General features: G+C 41.2%; 1 protein-coding gene across 3 annotated transcripts in view; it reads left to right on the forward strand.

Annotated features, from left to right (window-relative positions):
• The window catches only part of SLC31A1 (solute carrier family 31 member 1), a 41,896-nt gene that overhangs the window by 12,025 nt on the left and 9,180 nt on the right, over window positions 1–20,691 (forward strand). The window lies entirely within an intron of this gene.

The raw sequence follows: 20,691 nt of genomic DNA on the forward strand, positions 1-20,691 counted from the left end.
GTTAGAAAACCTCTCTCAAATCCCAAAGACGGAGTGATTTGGTATGAAATTCAGTGTTAGCCCCCAAGATTCTATGATTATTAGGTGGTGGTCTGTGTAAATTTTATGTGAGACTGGGCTAACTCTGTGACCTTTTTGGAATTTCAAAATAAACAAATGCATTATTTTAGTTCCTGGTTGAATCTTGGCTTTCTTTTCTTTATTACTGATACATAATAATTGCACATATTTATGGGCACAATAATTAATAATTGCACAATGTATAATGATCAAATCAGGGTATTTAGGATATCCATCACCTTCAATATTTATCATTTCTTTGTATTGGGAACATTTCAAATCTTCTAATTATTTTGAAATATACAGTGTATTGTTGTTGACTGTAGTCACCCTTTTGTGCTATCAAACACTAGAACTTACTCCTTCTATCTAAGCATCTATTTGTACTGTTAACCCATCTGTCTTCGATCCCACCCTCACCCCACCTTGAGTACACACGTATACACCCTTCCCAGCCTCTGGTGACTATTCTACTCTCTACCTCCATGGGATCAACTTTTTTGGCTCCTACATATGACTGAGAACATGCAATATTTGTCTTTTTGACTTTTTTTTTTTTTTTTTGAGACTGAGTCTTGCTCTATCACCCAGGCTGGAGTACAGTGGCGTGATCTCGGCTCACTGCAACCTCTGCCTCCCGGGTTCCTGAGTAGCTGGGATTATAGGCACCTACCACTACGTCCAGCTAATTTTTGTATTTTTAGTAGAGACGGGGTTTCACCATGTTGGCCAGGCTGGTCTTGAACTCCTGACCTCAAGTGATCCACCCACCTCAGCCTCCCAAAGTGCTGGGATTACAGGCATGAGCCACCGCTCCTGGCCATTTTTTTTTTTTTTTTTTTTTTTTTTAGCTCTCACTTGTTGAACATCCAGTTCTTAGATTCTGTGTACTAAGTATCTATGTTGTACATCTCTGTAATTCAGAACTGTGGTTCTCAAGCTTTAGCGTGCATAACAATTGTCCATGGAACTTGATAAGCACCTAAATTTTGAGGCCCTACTCCCTGAGAGGTGATTCAGTGGTGTGGCATAGGGTCCATAATTTTTATTTTTACCCAAACTTCCCTGATGATTCTGATCCAGGCGGTCCTTGGACCACACTTTGAGAAGCACTTGAGTTAGGAGGAAAGTAATTAACATTTATTATTTACTGTGTATGTTATTAACATGCCAGTCTCTTGAATATGTATTTTTACATTTGATATTCATACTGTTGTGAGATTTTTACCCCAGTTTCACATGTACTTATTATCCTCACAAAGTTTTTGTAACTTGTTACGAGTTTTAAGGATGGCAGTGCCCCTTAGGATAAAAAATAAAGCAGGATAAATAGACTACATTAACAGTAAAAACTTCTGTTCATCAAAAGACACAATAAAAGAAGTGAAAAGGGAAGCCACAGACTGGGAGAAGATATTTGCAATGTGTGTGATGATAGACTACTCATCCAGAATATGTAAAGAACCTTCACAAATCAATAAGAAAAAGACCTCACAGAAAAATAAGCCACAAACTTGAACAAATACTTAACAAAAGAAAGGATATCCAAAAGCCAATACATGTATGAAAAAGTTTCCTCTTCAATAGTCATTAGGAAGATGCAAATTAAAGTTCAATTTATACCCACCAGAATGTCAAAAATTAAGTAGACTGACTCTAATAAGTGCTGAGAAGAATGTCACCAATCTTGGGGAGGGGAAGTATTTGCAAATGTTCACAGCAGTATTATTAAAAACCCTGAAAACAGTTTAGATGCCAAGGGCAGACATGAAAAGTTAAGTTGCATATTCATTCAAAGGAAACTATAGAGCAACGAAAAATAACAAACTGCTGCTACACACAATATGGATGAACCTCACAAAAATTATGTTGAGCAAAGGACCCAGACACCATAGTACATTCTATCTGCTTCCATTTATATAAATTTCAAAATCACAGAAGACTGTGTATGATTTTAGAAGTCAGGAGAGAAGTTCCCTCTGGAGAGGAGGAGGAAGCATGACTGGGAGAGGGAGGAGGGGAGCTCCTGGAGTACTGGCAATAGTTACTCTTCTGGGTAACAATTAAATAAAATATACTTACTTTATGGGGGAAAAAAGATGGCAATGCCCTGCAACAGTGAGCAGCCTGACTCTGAGAACAGAGTGGGCTCTTGCCCTTGCTGTTTCTGCTTTGGCAAGGTGCCTCTCAGAGGAGATGATTGTTTAAGATTGGTTCTGGAAAGTAATACGAACAGTATGTTCTGGAATGTGTTTAATCAGTGTTAAAGCCACTGAAATGTTAGAATGGCTAAAGTATATCAATCATTATTCAGAGTGCATTTCATTTTTTTTGTTTTGTTTTGTTTTGTTTTGAGACAGTCTTGCTGTGTCGCCCAGGCTAGCGTGCAGTGGCACAATCTTGGCTCACTGCAACCTCTGCCTCCCAAGTTCAAGCAATTCTCGTGCCTCAGCTTCCTGAGTTGCTGGAATTACAGGTGCACGCCACCAAACCTGGCTAGTTTTTGTATTTTTAGTAGAGACAGCGTTTTGCCATGTTGGCCAGGCTGATCTCAAACTCCTGGCCTCAAGTGATCTGCCTGTCTTGGCCTCCCAAAGTGCTGGGATTACAGGTGTGAGCCACTGCGCCCAGCCCTGTTATTCAGAGTGCATTTCGAAAAGTCAAGTGTGCATTTGTTTCTCACTGAAACTGTTCTTTTTTTGTTGTTTTTTGTTTGTTTGTTTGTTTGTTTGTTTGAGACGGAGTCTCGCTCTGTCGCCCAGGTTGGAGTGCAGCGGCGCGATCTCGGCTCACTGCAAGCTCCGCCTCCCAGGTTCATGCCATTCTCCTGCCTCAGCCTCCCGAGTAGCTGGGACTACAGGCGCCTGCCACCACGCCTGGCTAATTTTTGTATTTTTAGTAGAGACGGGGTTTCACCGTGTTAGCCAGGATGGTTTCAATCTCCTGACCTCGTGATCCGCCCACCTTGGCCTCCCAAAGTGCTGGGATTACAGGCATGAGCCACCGCGCCCGGCCCTCACTGAAACTATTCTTATATGTACCTAAACTTTTCAGACCGAAATAGGCTCTGAAGATGAATTAGTCTGTTCCTTGACTCAGGAAGCTATGACCAGAAAGGCTAAATTACCTAATGTAATGGAAAACCAGGGCTAGAACAAAAATTTCTAGTCTTACATTTTTCAAATTGTAATCATTATAAAGATTAAGGTGGGCTCCAGCCCACCAATTCCCCTTGCCTGGGAATTATCCAGAACACTGTTGAGTCAGTGTTTGAGAGTGACAACCCTGTGACAACGTTCAGCATATGCAAGTCCACACAAAGCCATGATAATCAGAGATGATCTGATATTTTAAAGGAGTAGAATAAATGGTGACATTTTTATGAATTATTCTCAAAATTTCTGTTTCTGACCCTACTATTCATACAAATAGTAGAAAGGCATTTGGGGCTTTTGTGCATTATTCACAGAATGCCAAAATGTGGCCTAGTGCTTGGGGCTGTATGGAAGTCCATTTTCACCCCACTTAGAGCTACTTAGAGGTAGAGCAGCCAAGAATACCGCAGATGACAGTTGTAGCGCGTACTGTATGCCAGAAGCATGGTATAAAGCATTGCAGGACACAACTGCTCTGGAGGGGGGTAACGATTAGATTTAGCTCTTCCTGGACAACTTAATGGGCAAGGATTTCATAGACTTGTCAGAGCACTAGGATAGCTTGACATTGGTTTACCCGGAATGTAGAGAATATCCAATTGTGCCTCAATAGGAATAGGTCTACACTTTTTTTTCCAAGCCTCTCTCAAAACTACAGCTGTTTCCTTGCCTCCATTTTTCTGAGTTGCCCTTAGAACGCAAAAAAAGCTTACTTGATGTTAAGAGACTAGGAACATAGAGACAGGAGATAGTTGGATAGAAGGACCATGCTACGAATAATAAAAAGAACACTGGGCTTGAGGTCAGAATCAGGCTTCTAATGACGACCACTAGACTAACTGCCCTGGGACCTTGGCTAGTCTTTTGACCTTTATACCTCAGTTTTCCATCTGAAAAATGAGTAACTATTCTTGTTTAATCTAGGCCTATTCTTTTGAGTGGAATTAAGTTTGGAAACATACTACAATGTTGTGGCTCAGCAATTCTCAGTAAAAGCGTGCATGAGAGCAAAAGTAAATGAACTTACTCTTGGACCCAGACTTAGAATCAATCAATCAACAAGTATTTATTGAATAACCACCTAAAGGGTATATTAGACTGCATATAGCCTTTACCTAAGCCTTATAGTGAATTCTGTAAACAAGATATGAATGCGTTAACCTCATTGCTGAGCTCTCACAGAGCATCATGATAATATTACCACAGAGTAATAATAAGGCTTTTATATATATGGTCTTTTCTCCCCTCTTTTTCCCCATTCATTATCTTACTTGAATCATATAGTAACCCTGAAGGAGGACAAAATAGATGTTATCTCCATGTTCCCATGAGTTTCAGATGAGACATTGAAATTCAGAGTATGAAAATGCTTATCAAGGGGGTACGACAAATTGAGAAATGTCTGGAGACATTTTTGGTTGTCACAACTGGGGCAATGCTACTGGCATTGAGTCGGTAGAGGTCAAGGATACTGTTAAACATCCAGCGATACACAAGACAGCTCAGACAACAAAGAATTATCCCGTCCAAAATGTTGTTAATGCTGAGGTTGAAACCCTGAGATAGGTGTTTCCCCAAAAGAACTCAAAGTGATAGAGTTGGGACCAGAATCCACTGACTCACTCTTGTGTGTTTTCACTATCTCTAAAGCAGGGCATTAAAATCTGGAGTTCACAGGCCAGGCGCGGTGGCACACACCTGTAATCCCAGCACTTTGGGAGGCCACCGCAGGTGGATCACCTGAGGTCGGGAGCTCAAGACCAGCCTGGCCAACATGATGAAACCCTGTCTCTACTAAAAATACAAAAATTAGCCGGGTATGGTGGCACACGCCTGTAATCCCGCCTATTTGGAAGCCTGAGGCACAAGAATTGCTTGAACCCGGGAGGCAGAGGTTGCAGAGATCGTGACACTGCACTCAAGCCTGGGCAACAGAGTGTGACTCTGTCTCAGAATTCTTTTTAAATTAAAAAATAAATAAATAAAATCTGGAGTTCAAAAGTCTTAGATTAATCACTAATGTTTTGAAGAGGTATGAGTGACAAGTCGAGTTTGTTTAGATCACTGTTGAAGGTGTATAGTATAGATTGTGTGGTGTATAGTATAGATTGTGTAGTCTATTAAACACTTGCTGTGTGTCTCACAGTCTGCTGCCCATGTCCCTCCCAGAGGCTAGTTCACCTTCATTGTATTTATTGATTTATTTATTGAGCAAGTACCAAATTTGAGTCATTTTACCAAAATGCTATTGAAATCTGGACACGATCCCTGTAGCAATATCTATGCATAGGACCTGTTGCCAAACTAAAGACCCATGGGACTTTTACAGGAAATGTCACCAGGAGACTCAGCTAGAAATTAGTAGAGCTGGGATTTGAATACCTTCTGACTCCAGACTTTTTTTTTTTAACTCCTACCCCCAGACTCTTAACAATAGTCTGTAAGATCAAATCTCACCTGCACATTGCCTCTCAAATCATTTTATGCCCAGAAATTAGATGATTCTTCTCATTTTTCTAAAGTTTTAACAGATGCCATTCTGGATCCTGGCAAATTAAACAGCTGTAGCCATAAGGATTTAATCTATAAAGATTTTTTTCCTTCTGTAAATCTGCCTCAAAGAAGAACTTAAGCAGGAAATATGAGTCCCTGCATATTACCTTTAAATAGCTTCCAATTGCCCTGGAAATAAAACTTAGAATCCTTAAAATAACCTTTAAGATTTTTTTTTTGAGACACAGTCTCGCTCTGTCACCCAGGCTGGGGTGCAGTGGTGAGATCTCGGCCTCACTACAACCTCTGCCTCCTGGGTTCAAGTGATTGTTCTGCCCCAGCCTCCCAAGTAGCTGGGACTACAGGCATGCACCACCACGCCCAGCTAACTTTTGTATTTTTAGTAGAGATGAGGTTTCACCACATTGACCAGGCTGGTCTTGAACTCCTGACCTCAAGTGATTCACCCTTCTTGGCCTCCCAAAGTGCTGGGATTACAGGCGTGAGCCACCATGCCCAGACATTCTTAATTGAGTATCGCTTATGCTTCCCTCTTCAACCTCATTAGCCTCTCCTCCACTCACTCAGTATGTTCTGTTCATACTGACCTTGATCCCTTATTTCTTCTCTCGACTCAAGAAGGCTCTTCCCTTTCCTTCTACTAAACTCCAATAATTAATTTATCAGTCTGTTTAAAGTTAGCTCCTTTAAGAAAGCGCCTCTCTTTCTCTTCCCACCTGTCCTGCATCTAAATTAGTTCTTTCACCGTTATTCTCTGCCACAGTTCATTGTTGTACTTCCTTCATACCACTTACACAAATGGTAATTATACCTACCTATATATATTTATTTGCTTACATTGTTACTGAGAGAGTCTTCTTCCTCTTGAGTGACCCCACAAAGGCAAGTACCTTGTCTTTTTGCATCAGACTCCTTATAGGTAGATATTGAAACCTACATGGATTTTGTAAGAATTAATAAATACTTTTTGAATGAATGAATATTTGGTAAGTATTCTTCCAGATGCTGTAAGGAAGTAAAAATTAGAAAGTTCTTGCCCTCAAGAAGCTTGCTGTGTATATATGCCCTCAAGAAGCTTGCTGTGTATATATGGTATTTTAAAAACTATAAGTCAAAATTTCTGTAAGAGAAGATTACTAGGTAAATTCAAAAAAGAGAGATTTCTTAGGAATTCAAGAAAAACCTCCTGGAATGAGCTAGATTATAAATCAAAAAGATCAAGGGCCATGTTTTAGCTTTATCCTTAATTCTGGCACATTTTCATGCATGATAAATGTTAAATAAATAATGGCAGGATTTGTACATATATAGAAAATGAGGGGAAAAAATAACAGGAATTCCAGGGAATTACAAAAGCCTGAAAACGCATACAAATGTCAAAATGCTGAATTTTATTGAGGGGCCAGGCACAGTGGCTCACACCTGTAATCCTAGCACTTTGGGAGGCCGAGGCGGGCAAATCACTTGAGGTCAGGAGTTTGAGACCAGCCTGGCCAACATGGTGAAATTCCGTCTCTACTAAAAATACAAAAATTAGCTGGGCATGGTGGCGCTTGCCTGTAATCCCAGCTACTCTGGAGGCTGAGGCAGGAGAATCGCTTGAACCCAGGAGGTGGAAGTTGTAGTGAGCCGAGATCGCGCCACTGTACTCCAGTCAGGGCGACAGAGCGAGACTGTCTCAAAAAAAAAAAAAAAAAATTATTGAGGAAAAGTGAGTAGGTCAGTTTCAGTGGAACATATGAATGTGAAGCAGAGTAGATTGAGATAAGGCTGGAAAGATAAGTCTGTAACAGACTTAAATGCCACATAGTGAGCTTAAAAATCAGTGTATCAATATCAGAAGTTGGGGGTGAAGATACTTAGGTTTCTTTTTGCAGGCAGAAATTAGTTTTTCGGAGTGCAGCCTAAGAAGCAAATTATAGCTTGAGAAATACATGCAAATAGTATCTGCAGTACAAATACTGGTTTAGCTTGGAGTGCCGGTTCATCAGCATCATCACTGTCAAATAGCAAGATTCAGATTCCAATGGGGCATCTTCTGTATTTGGCTTGACTAGAAAGAGAATTTTGCTTCCTTATATTTCTGGAAGGGAGCAACACACTTGCCTGACAAGTCCCCAGAGGTATTTGAACAGTTATTATAGAATTTGTGTATTACTGAGGAGCACCACGCAATGACTGCTAAGGTCCTTCCAATTCTTAGTGGGATTCTGTGACCCACAAATTAAGAGACAGAACACTCAGGTTTCAATTTCAGGTGATCTACATATAGCTAAAGAAATGGCTCATCCATCTCTTTCCAGACCGAATTGTTTGGAGCCAGACTTCTCTCCTTGGCTGACTCAAGAAAGAGTAGCATCCAAGAGGGACTCATTAAGCATCTGCAGTTGATAAAGATGAGAAGGAATTTTAGAATACTTTCATTCAACTGTTTCTCCTACCATTTCTCAATACCATTCTATAAGTGTGATATATGGGCACTGATTCAAAATATCATAAAAACATTTTCGAGTATTTTGTGAGACCTAGTTCCAGTTAGAATTATTAGGAAAGGCACAATATACTGTGGCTCTTCAGAGCTCTTAAAACTAGAGGATCACGAGGTCAGGAGATCGAGACCATCCTGGCTAACACAGTGAAACCTCGTCTCTGCTAAAAATACAAACAATTAGCCGGGCATGGTGGTGGGCGCCTGTAGTCCCAGCTACTCGGGAGGCTGAGGCAGGAGAATGGTGTGAACCCGGGAGGCGGAGCTTGCAGTGAGCCGAGATCGCGCCACTGCACTCCAGCCTGGGTGACACAGCAGGACTCCGTCTCAAAAAAAAAAAAAAAAAAGAAAAAACTAGACGTTGGAGTATGGCGTGGATTTGTTGCACTAGAGATTGTAAGGATGGGCATTTCAGACTTAAGAAACAATGTAGGCAAAGACACCAGACAGAAAAGTGTGGGATGTGTTTCCTAGGAGTGCTAGAAACTTTTGGCCATTGAACTTGTTTGGCTGGAATTACATATAGGCAGAAAAGGTAGGTTGGGTTCTTTTTTTTTTTTTTTTTTTTTTTTTTTGAGACAGAGTCTCACTCTTGCCCAGGCTAGAGTATAGTGGTATGATCATGGCACACTGCAGCTTTGACCTCCCAGGCTTAAAGCAATCCTCCCACTTCAGGGCCTCCCTCAGTAGCTGGCACTACAAGTACATGACACCGCACCCAGCTATTTTTTGCTTTTTTGTAGAGATGGGGTCTCACTGTATTTCCCAGGCTGGTCTCAAACTCCTGGGCTCAAGTGATCCTCCCACCTCAGCCTCCCAAAGCACTGGGATTACAGGCGTGAGCCACCATGCCCAGCCTAAAGTCATTTTTAAGTTGATCTTATAGTTTGTTCCATTTCCCCTGATGTCATTTTATATGGCACTTGTGAAGGCTTCATGCCTTAGAGACTTAATTCACATAAAAAGTTTTGGTTTAGCATTTCAGACCACTTAAAGGTCAATAGCAGCCAGTATAATCTCTTCCCTTCTTCTACTCTTAGAAACAGGTATGAGTTTTGTTTGCAGTCTCTCTCATATTTGTCACAAAACACGTATTTTCCAAAAGTATCTATGAAGGTAAATTTGGCTAGAAAATGTAAATGTTCAGATCTTCCAAGAGCTTTGTGTTTTATACGCTAGGCTTCTAAGCCTCCCAAGGGCTTTGTGTTTTTATACTCTAGGCTTTTTTTTTTTTTATAAGTTTTAGCTCTAGGTGGAACTTTATGGATTATATAATTCAGTATTCTTACAGTTAAGGAAAATGAAGGTCTAAAATATAAAATAACTTACCCAATGTAGTATATGTCACCTGTGTCCTCTCTCACATTTAAACTAGTTGTTTGCCTTTATATTTTGTTGTTTATATAGTAATTACATGGTCCATTCATGTTTACTCAGAAGACATAGGTGACCTAGGGATTGGACAATGGGCATTTTAAAAATTGAGTTTGACTTTAGCATGTTTTCTCTTGCAAATAATAGCCTTCAATGGCTGTATAATTCATCACGTAATCACTTTTTCCAGGATTTGTCTTGCCTCAACAGGTTTCTCATCTCCTTTGCTGAGTTTGAACAGCTTAATAAGCTGGAGTGATGTAGAAAGATGAAATTTATGATAGAAGGGGATGACCTTCAACCGATATCTGGAGATAAAGTGTTTCTTTGTCTTATTCCCTCTTTTTAAGAGATATGGGGGGTGGGGGATGGGGGGGTCTCACTATGTTGCCCAGGCTAGATTCAAACTCCCAGGCTCCAGTGATCCTCTGAGTAGCTGGGACTGCAGGCACGCACCACTGCCCCCAGCTTTTTCCTGTCTTGTTCTGATTAGAATTAAATCACAGGTTTTTTGTTTTTGTTTTTTATCTTTCCATAAGTACAATTAAAGTAAGATTCTCAGGGCAGCTCCTGAGTTATCGTCCCTTTTTGCTAAAATAGATATTTTTAGCCAAGAGCTTATGAGTAAAGAAGCTATTTCTACTGGCTAAGTGCAGTGGCTCACGCCTGTAATCCCAGCACTTTGGGAGGCCGAGGCAGGCAGATCACCTGAGGTCAGGAGTTTGAGACCAGCCTGGCCAACATGGTGAAACCTCGTCTCTACCAAAAATACAAAAAATTAGCCAGGCGTGGTGGTGGGCACCTGTAATCCCAGCTACTCAGGAGGCTGAGGCAGGAGAATCACTTGAACCCAGGAGGCGGAGCTTGCAGTGAGCCGAGATCGTACCACTGTACTCCAGCCTGGGTGACAAGAGCAAAACTCCGTCTCAAAAAAAAAAGGGCTATTCCTACTAATTCATAGCTTCTGTTTTATTCTTTTAAAAACTTGTCAATCCATGCAGCATTTCTTGTTTGCCTAGATCATTGGCCACTCATAAATGAAGGCACTTAAAAGTTTTAAGTGTAATTATTTGAAGTAGTTTTCTCCTTTATGTCTCTGACAGTTGGTTACTTTTTATGCAGCTTATTAGTCTGATGTATGAGTAATTCATCCACATAAATTCTGCTATTACTTGAGTATGGCACAGTTTGGCTTTTTTACATGAAAAGTGCTTCAGGGAAGGTATATGGTGAAGAAAGAGAAAATATCTGCATCTGTCAGAGTCAGAGAAAAACAAGAGTGAGAGAGAGAATAATATAAGGATTATTGAAATCTGCAGATAATCACTAAATTAATTCTTGGCCAATTCTATTAATATCCTTCTCAGGCCCAACATTGCTACGAAGAAAAGCAAGTGAGAATTTATTATAGATGATCCCTTGGAGTTATTATCAACAAAGGCAAAAGGCAAAACAGTAGCCAGGTTTTATTGGAGAAGTTTTAAAAAGATAAAATCTAAGATTTGTGTGTGGGCGTGTGAGGTAATTATAATGGTGGGTTTGGGATAATTACTTTCCTGAATGCAGACTATTCTTGTAAAACTACAGTTGTAGCAAGTGCCGTATGGACTACTGTCACTTGACAGACTTAATCTGGGGAGAACAATATGTGTTTGAATGTATATAATTGTAAGGTATTTTACATTTCTTTTTTACATTTCTTTTTTTTCTTGTTGACCTGACCTATTTTCTTAGTGCCTCCAATCATCGTTTTACTTACCGTTTTTAATACACTGGTATGGCACAACTTAGGAGTCTTTAAGTTTTTGCCAGTTCTGGCCGAGACCCATAGTTTAATCAAGCCTACCCTTTATAAGAGGAATTGATCAAATTAAGTATACCTACGATCACTGCACCTCAAGAAAGACATAGGCAAGGGAAAGGCAGCTAGAATATCAAAAGGATTATATGGTTATATTCATCCAATTATGGTTACATTTCTGTTGGTTAATTTGGGTTTTGTTTTTTTTTTTTTTTTGTCAGTAGAGACAAGGTTTCACCATGTTGGCCAGGCGGGTCTCAAACTCCTGACCTCAAGTGATCTACCCACCTCACCCTCCCAAAGTGCTGTAATGTAAAATGGGATTGCATTTTGTACACTTTATAATGTAATGGGATTACAGCTCACTTTGTGAGCCATCGCACCCGGCCTCTGTCAGTTAATTTGGAATAGAAATATGAAGCCAGGACCCAGGGAATGAGTAGGAAACATTACAGCCTTCAAAGGGAAGAGTCTTCTCCCTAAATATTTATCAAATTGTATTTCCCCTCCCACTTACTGGGAGCTACTACGTTTTTTCCAAGCAACTGCAGTATTTTGGCCTAGAATGCCACCAAGTTCTTTTTTTTTTTTTTTTTTTTTAGACAAGGTATCATTCCTGTTGCCCAGGCTGGAGTACTTGGCGTGATCATGGCTCACTGCAGCCATGACCTCCCAGCATCAGGTCGATTTCCCACCTGAGCCTCTCAAGTAGTTGGGACTACAGGCACACATCACCACACCTGGCTAACTTTTTTGTATTTTTAGTAGAGATGGGGTTTCCTCATGTTGCCCAGGCAGGTCTGAAACTCCTGGGCTGAAGCGATCTGCCTGCCTCGGCCTCCCAAAGTGTTGGGATTACAGGTGTGAGCCACTGTACCCAGCTCTAAGTTCTGTTTATTGCTGTATTATATCAAGGTCTCCCCCTTTGTTTTCCTACATCTCCTTTGCCACCACTCCTCCCCAGAAGGTGTGTGGGATTTATTGAGCCATCATCAAGATAATTGTTGTTTTTTTTTTTTTTTGAGACAGGACCTCACCCTGTCACCCACGCTGGAGTGCAGTGGTGCAATCACCACTCACTGCAGCCATGACTTCCCAGGCACAAGCAATCCTCCCACACCCTATCAAGCTGGGACCACAGGTGCACACCAGCATGCCCAGCAAATTTTTGTATTTTTAGTACAGACGAGGTTTCACCATGTTGCCCAGCCTGGTATCAGACTCCTGGGTTCAAGTGATCTGTCTGCCTCAGCTTCCCGAAGTGCTGGGATTACATGTGTGAGCCACCATGCCCGGCCATTAAGATTTTTTTTTCTTTTTTTGAGATGGAGTCTTGCTCTGTCGCCCAGGCTGGAGTGCAGTGGCACGATCTCAGCTCACTGCAACCTCCACCTCCCGGGTTCAAGCAATTTTCCTGCCTCAGCCTCCTGAGTAGCTGGGATTATAGGCGCATGCCACTATGCCTGGCTAATTTTTTTGTATTTTTAGTAGAGACAAGGTTTCACCATGTTAGCCAGGATGGTCTTGATGTTCTGACCTCATGATCTTCCGACCTCATGATCTTCCCACCTTGGCCTCCCAAAGTGCTGGGATTACAGGCGTGAGCCACCGCACCCGGCTGATAATTTTTATTTTTATTTTATTTATTGAGAAAGAATCTTGCTCTGTCGCCCAGGCTGGAGTGCAGTGGCACGATCTCAGCTCACTGCAACCTCCACTTCCTGTGTTCAAGTGATTATCGTGCCTCAGCCTCCCAAGTAGCTGGAACTACAGACATACCATCACACCCAGCTAATTTTTAGTAGAGATGGAGTTTTGCCATGTTGGCCAGGCTGGTCTCAAACTCCTAGCCTCAAGTGATTCATCTGCCTCGGCCTCCCAAAGTGCTGAGATTACAGGCATGAGCCACCGCATCCGACCAAGATAATTTTAAAATTCACCTATAGGAGCAATCAAAACAAAGCCAGAGCCATTTCTCAGAGTATCTACTAACCCCATACAGGTCGTCAAAAGGCAAGATTCACCCAGTTAAACTGGTTGCTTGATCATGTGGACATAGTCCATAAGCATGCATCCCTGTTTATGGTAGTGTACTGTCTTTGACCTTGAATTTTCTATGTAAGTGCTTGCCAGAAACTTACAGTTACCAATTATAAGTAGTGACTACAGAAAGCAGAAGAGAAACTAGATAGATTTCTCTTTGTTTAATGTTTTTACAAATCTAAAAAGGAATATGACCCTAATCGTTTTAAGAAAAAAGACTTTCTTCCTTATCGTGGAAGCCAGGAAAGACAGGCAGTCTCCAAAAGAATTGTCCGGGGCTCCAGATTATATCTGTCTGAGCTAGAGAAAAGAGCCCATGTGCAGATGTATGACTACTTCTGTGTAGTCTTTTTGTGCAATCTAATCTCCATAGTCCCTATGGATTATTATATCTTATTCTTATTGTACAATAGAAATAAGGCCAATACTCAATGCTAAGACTCAGAATAGACATCAGAATTTAGCTATCTTGCTAATTTCCTAACTTCTGACCATAAATTCATATGTGTTTTTGTTAAAGATACTAGATTTTACAGATTGTGTCTGTCTTGCAGGTGATGGGGCAGGTATAGGGAAAACTTTTTTGATAATCTTCAGAGGTTGACTATGAAAGACCCTTGACTATAAGGAGGTTTTGAAAGCTGTTTGGAAAAATATCATACCATATTTATTAAATGGGGGAGAGGGGAAAGCAACAGAAGTGCTGAGCTCTTCAACAGTCAATATAGCATGTGCTGTTTCCTATACTTAACAGCATTCAGAGCAATAAAAACAAGTTGGCACATAGCCAACTTCAGGTACCTAACTGAAGGTAAATGTTCCCTAGAAACTGAATAGTTTAAAGCCTTCCTGAGAAAGAAACTCCTTTTCTTAACTATTTTATGTGAACTAAATTCCACATAAACTCTTGCTTAATTTTTTAAAATAGTCAATTCCTAGACTATTTCTCATCTTCCTTAATGATCCAAGAAGATGGCCAGGCATGGTGGCTCATGCCTGTAATCCTAGCACATTGGGAGGCTGAGACAGGCAGATCACCTGAGGTCAGGAGTTCGAGAGCAGCCTGGCCAATATGGCAAAACCCCGTTTCTGCTAAAAATACAAAGAAATTAGCCAGGTGTGGTGGTGTGCACCTGTAGTCCCGGCTACTTGGGAGGCTTAGGCAGGAGAATCGCTTGAGCTCAGGAGGCAGAGGTTGCAATGAGCTGAGATTGTGCCACTGCACTGCAGCCTGGGTGACAGAGACTCCGTCTCAAAAAAAAAAAAAAAAATCCAAGAATATTTCTGTGCTAGAAGGAAGAGCTCTTATGAACTATTCACGTGAGTGTTCATAGCCACTTCATGGTCTCAGGAAATCAGGACAGGCAGAAAGAGACTTGAAAGCACTCCTTTTTTTTTTTTTTTTTTGAGACAGAGTTTTGCTCTTGTTGCCCAGGCTGGAGTGCAATGGTGCAGTCTCAGCTCACTGCAACACGGCCTCCCAGGTTCAAGTGATTCTCCTGCCTCAGCCTCCCAAGTAGCTGGGATTACAGGTGCCTGCCACCACGCCTGGATAATTTTTGTAATTTTGTAATTTTTTAGTAGAGATGGGGTTTCACCATGTTGGCCAGGCTGGTCTCAAACTCCTGACCTCAAGTGATCCTCCCACCTCGGCCTCCCAAAGTGCTGGGATTATAGGCATGAGCCAATGTGCCCAGCCTTGAAAGTAGTCTTGACTCAAATACTTTGTAGGAGAGAAGCTAACAGACAAGTCAAGGGTTGTCTTAATAAAGTCAAGCGAGCAGGGAAACCCAGCTAATATTTTGATTGATGCCTTCTCCCACAAAGTTCACTCATTGGATTTTCCCTACTCAAGTTCTCTTATCCCCTAATATTCCACATAATGATAATAGCTGCCATTTATCAGGTACTTTGGTAGAGCTTTATGTATGTTATCTCATATAATCCTCCAAGTTGTACAGGCTGGAAACCAGCTCCAGAATGGCTAAGTAACTTTCCCAGGACATACAATCAGATCACCTTCTTTTTCTTTTGAAATTCACCTTCACCTTCCAAATTATTTTTACAGATGTGTTCCAGTTAGGTAGTTAAGTCCTGTACTCCATTATTCTAATGCAAAGATGATTCTCCAGTATTGAACTATTTTGAATTCTGTTAAAGAAAACTAGTGTACCTCAATTGGCAAAAAAAAAAAAAAAAAAAAGTAAATGAAAGGGCAGTACAGTAATTCTAATCTTTCTTTGTTTTTTTTTTATTTTTTTATTTATTTATTTTTTTTTTTTGAGATGCAGTTTTGCTCTTATTGCCCAGGCTGGAGTGCAAGGCAGGATCTTCCCTCACTGCAACCTCCACCTCCTGGGTTCAAGCGATTATCCTGCCTCAGCCTCCCAGGTAGCTGGGATTACAGGCATGCACCACCACGCCCAGCTAATTTTGTATTTTTATTTTATTTTATTTTTTTTGAGACGGAGTCTCGCTCTCTCACCCAGGCTGGAGTGCAGTGGCACGATCTCGGCTCACTGCAAGCTCCGCCTCCCGGGTTCACGCCATTCTCCTGCCTCAGCCTCTCCGAGTAGCTGGGACTACAGGCGCCCGCCACCACGCCCGGCTAATTTTTTGTATTTTTAGTAGAGACGGGGTTTCACCGTGGTCTCGATCTCCTGACCTCGTGATCCACCCGCCTCGGCCTCCCAAAGTGCTAGGATTACAAGCGTGAGCCACCGCGCCCGGCCTAATTTTGTATTTTTAGTAGAGGTGAGGTTTCACTGTGTTGGTCAGGCTGGTCTCGAACTCTTGACCTCAGTTGATCCACCTACCTTGGCCTCCCAAAGTGCTGAGATTACAGGCGTGAGCCACCACACCCGGCCACAGTAATTCTAATCTTTCTACCCTAGTTATAAGCTCAACTTGGTAAATAAAATATTTTAGGTAGATTTTATCATCGATTAAAGGTTAGGAATCCTAAGGGTTTTTTTATTGTTTGTTTTTCAGTTCTGTCCCTGAGTTATATATTCAGATTTTTTTGGTTTGTATTTGTAATGATGGTGAGAACTGGTAGGCATTTGGGTCATTAGGGATCCACCCTCATGAGTAAATTAATGTCCACTCTCAGGAGTGAGTGAGTTATTGCTCTCACAGGAATGGATTCGTTCCTGCAAGATTGGGTTGCTATAAAGTGAGCCCATGTCTCTTTGCACATGCCCACTTGCCTTGCTGCTTCTCTGTCAGAAGCCCCACAGATGCTGGCACCATGCTCTTGGACTGTCCAGTCACCAGAATCATGAGGCAAATAAACCTCTTTTCTTTATAAATTACCCAGCCTGAGGTATTCTGTTATAGCCACACAAAACAGATTTAGACAGTATTCTTCTTTACAAATAATTTGTAAATTTGGCCTGGCATGGTGGTTCATGCCTGTTATCCCAGCACTTTGGGAGGCCAAGGTGGGCAGATCATTTGAGGTCAGGAGTTCAACACCAGTCTTGCCAACATGGTGATACCCCATCTCCACTAAAAATAAAAAATTAGCTGGGCATGGTGGCATATGCCTGTAATCCCAGCTACTAGGGAGGCTGAGGCTGGAGAATCGCTTGAACCCGAGAGGTGGAGGTTGCAGTGAGCCAGTATCACACCACTGCACTCTAGCCTGGGTGACAGAGTGAGACTCTATCTAAAAAAAAAAAAAAAAGAGCAAAGATTGTGTGACCCTGGATTTTAACTTATTCTTACATCAGTACCCATTTTTATTTTGGAAGAAGCTGAGCTGGAGTCAGATTAAAGCTACCAAAGGAAACAGGCTAAAAAGAACCAATGCTAGTTTGCCTCCTTTAAGTTGAATTTCCATTCTAGAGAGAATGGGTTAGGTGTGTTTGATTGTTTTAGAAGATAACTTATCCAAATACATACAGCACATCACTGAAAATTTAAGTGGGAAGAGAAAAAAATATAATCACTTTTATTTATTATGCTTTAATAATTAATTTGTAAGTTTTTCCTTTTTTGATGTCATTTAGCTTTGGCATATTCCCATGGGATCTCTTCCTAAAATAAAGCTTTTAGTGAGCGTAAGGACTTATCAGGATTGGTTTGTGTTTGAGCCTACAGTGTATGTTTATATATTAATCTCCACCGGCTTTGTACCTTCCTATTCATACACCATTCGGTAAGCCTTGCATAGGATTCCATTACAATATATCCATTGTCTACTGACAATGAGAACAAGTAGATTCTGCTCTTGTTCTATCTCCTAGTATATTTGGATGTGAAATATATCCTGCACAAATGACACTTCAAAACAGGTGCATACTTTGAAAGGTTTTCTTGGGATTTGTATATACCTTGCCCTGGCTCACTGATACGTCTGAAGAGATTTGATAAGGTGGCATCATTGAGTAGATTTCTCTAATTGATAATGAGGGGCCTGAATAATTAAGAACCTGTGGGTCTTCAAAATTTGTTCATGGTAATAATTAATGTTATAAAGGTTCATCAAGGAAATCATCAAGGTTACAACTTTTAGGTAGTTTGTGGTACTATAGTCTTGCTTTTTTTTTTGAGATGGAGTCTCGGTCTGTTGCCCAGGCTGGAGTGCAATGGCACAATCTCGGCTCACTGCAACCTCCGCCTCCTGGGTTCAAGCAATTGTCCTGCCTCAGCCTCCCAAGTAGCTGGGATTACAGGTGCCTGCCACTAGGTCCGGGTAATTTTTGTATTTTTAGTAGAGATGGGGTTTTTAGTCAGGCTGGTCTTGAACTCCTAACCTCAGGTGATCAGCCCACCTCAGCCTCCCAAAGTGCTGGGATTACAGGGTAAGCCACTGCACCCAGCCTAGTCTTGCTTTTTTAACGGTCCTTTACATGTTATCTTATGTCTCAAAACGAAAATTATGACTGTTCAGTTTCCCTTACTAGCTTTTAGCCTTAAAGCTCCTTGAGGAAAGACTCCATGTGATGTTCATTTCTTTATTTGCTTTGGTCTTAAGAAGGCACTCTTGCAAATATTCACTCCCTCTTCCTGACCAGGATTCATATTGATAATATGGAATGAAATAATCCTTTATGGTTTTCTTATGCTATAATCATTTTTCAGGAAGAGAACAGTATTTGTGTCTTCTGCCTCTAGCTCTTTATGAGGATGTGTCAATAGTCTTCCTGGCTAACAAAAGTCTTTTCATTCTTATTGCATTTGTTTGGTTCAATATCATAATTTATGATCACTCAGATGCCAGTGATCTCTCCATCCTACCATGATTACCTCTTTATCTGAAAACAGCTGCCCACCTGCCATTTGCCCCATCACTGACACTTTGAGCATGGTCTTTATTTTATTGTGTATTGTATTTTTTAGTGTTTACTCTAAAAACATTGTAGACAAAGACCTTGTTATATATCTTTTTATACCTCCGATGTAATCTCTTTATGGTAATGGTATCAATAATACCAGATTGTCAGGCTCTGTAATGCTATAATGTTTGTTTTTTTTTTTGAAATGGAGTCTTGCTCTGCTGACCAGGCTGGAGTGCAGTGGCATGATCTCTGCTCACCACAACCTCCGCCTCCCAGGTTTAAGCAATTCTCTGCCTCAGCCTCCCGAGTAGCTGGGATTACAGGTGCGTGCCACCAAGCCCAGCTAATTTTTGTATTTTTAGTAGAGATGGGGTTTCACTGTTGAGCTCTGTAATTATAAAATAATGTAGTGTCTGGCATGAAAGTGGATCTTTGATTATGCCTACCTGATGCTTTGCCTTATCCTTCACTAGAAATAAGAACGTATTTCTTAAGCCAGCTGTCATAGAACTATGGGGTAGGAGTTAACAAGGAGAAAATAGATAAATAGATGGCTCCCTGAATCTATATAAATTTCCTACCCACAGTCTTTTTTTTTTTTTTTTTGAGACAGTCTCTTGTCACCTAGGCTGGAGTGCAGTGGTCCAACCTTGACTCACTGAAACCTCCACCTCCCAGGTTCAAGTGATTCCCATGCCTCAGCCACCCGAGTAACTGGGATTACAGGCGCATGCCACCACACCTGGCTAATTTTTTTGTTTTAGTAGAGATGGGGTTTCATCATGTTGGCCAGGCTGGTCTCGAACTCCTGGCCTCAAGTGATCTGCCTGCCTCAGCCTCCCAAAGTGCTGGGATAACAAGCATGAGCCACCGCGCCTGGCCATTTTCTTGTTTACCTCTTAGTAATTGTGTCTTATTTCTCAGCTTATTTCCTTCACAGCATGAAATTGTGTTTATTGTTTCTCTCCCTATCGGGAACCTTGTTTGTCTTATTCACTGTTGAATTATTAGGAACTAGCTCAGAGTTTGGTATGTAATAGGAGCTTGATAAATATTTATTGAGTGAATGAATAATGAAAAGCATACTTGGTTTCATGAACATCAATACCTACTTGGAATTTTTAAAACCACTTTTTCTTCCACAGACTGGAGTTGAGGGACACGTAAAGAGAATCCACCAACACCTCCCCCTCCACACACACCAGCTTCCCATTCTCCCACTCCAACTCTAGCTATAGGAGTTATTGTTCGTGGGCCGGGCACGGTAGCTCAAGCCTGTAATCCCAGCACTTTGGGAGGCCGAGGCGGGCAGATCACTTGAGCTCAGGAGTTCGAGACCAGCGTGGCCAACATGGTGAAACCCCATCTCTACTAAAAATTTAAAAATTAGCCAGGTGTGGTGGCACGCACCTGTAATCCCAGCTACTCGGGAAGCTGAGGCACGAGAATTGCTTGAATCCAGGAGGCAGAGGTTGCAGTGAGCCAAGATCACACCACTGCACTCCAGCCTGGGCAACAATGCAAAACTCTGTCTCAAAAATAAATAAATAAATAAATAAATAAATAAATAAATAAATAAATAAATAAATAAAAGGAATTATTGCTCCTTGGTTTATGTCCCAGATGGACTTTTGCAGCAATACAGTGATGTGGTAGTAAAGATATAGGGCTAAATTTGCAGTTGTCTAGACTTAATTTAATATAGAGTATCCAATTTATACCTTGTTTTTCATGTTCTTCACTCTAATATCCTGGTAGGATTGAAATTGTATCTAAAGTCTGAGCACACTGCTTGCCCAGGGCCACAGTAGACCTTTCTTCAAATTTAAATTAGCTGAAGGCTGGTCGTTCTGTGTGTGAAGATGTAATCCAAATATCCTGATTAGGCACAGGCCGTCCCAATTAGGTGAATTATCTGAAGTCCTTGCTTTTTATCTGCTGACATTTATGATTAGAAAGCCTTAAAGCAGT

The sequence above is a fragment of the Hylobates moloch genome, unplaced genomic scaffold (assembly GCF_009828535.3).
Source record: "Hylobates moloch isolate HMO894 unplaced genomic scaffold, HMol_V3 SCAFFOLD_10, whole genome shotgun sequence".
NCBI classification, from domain to species: domain Eukaryota; kingdom Metazoa; phylum Chordata; class Mammalia; order Primates; family Hylobatidae; genus Hylobates; species Hylobates moloch.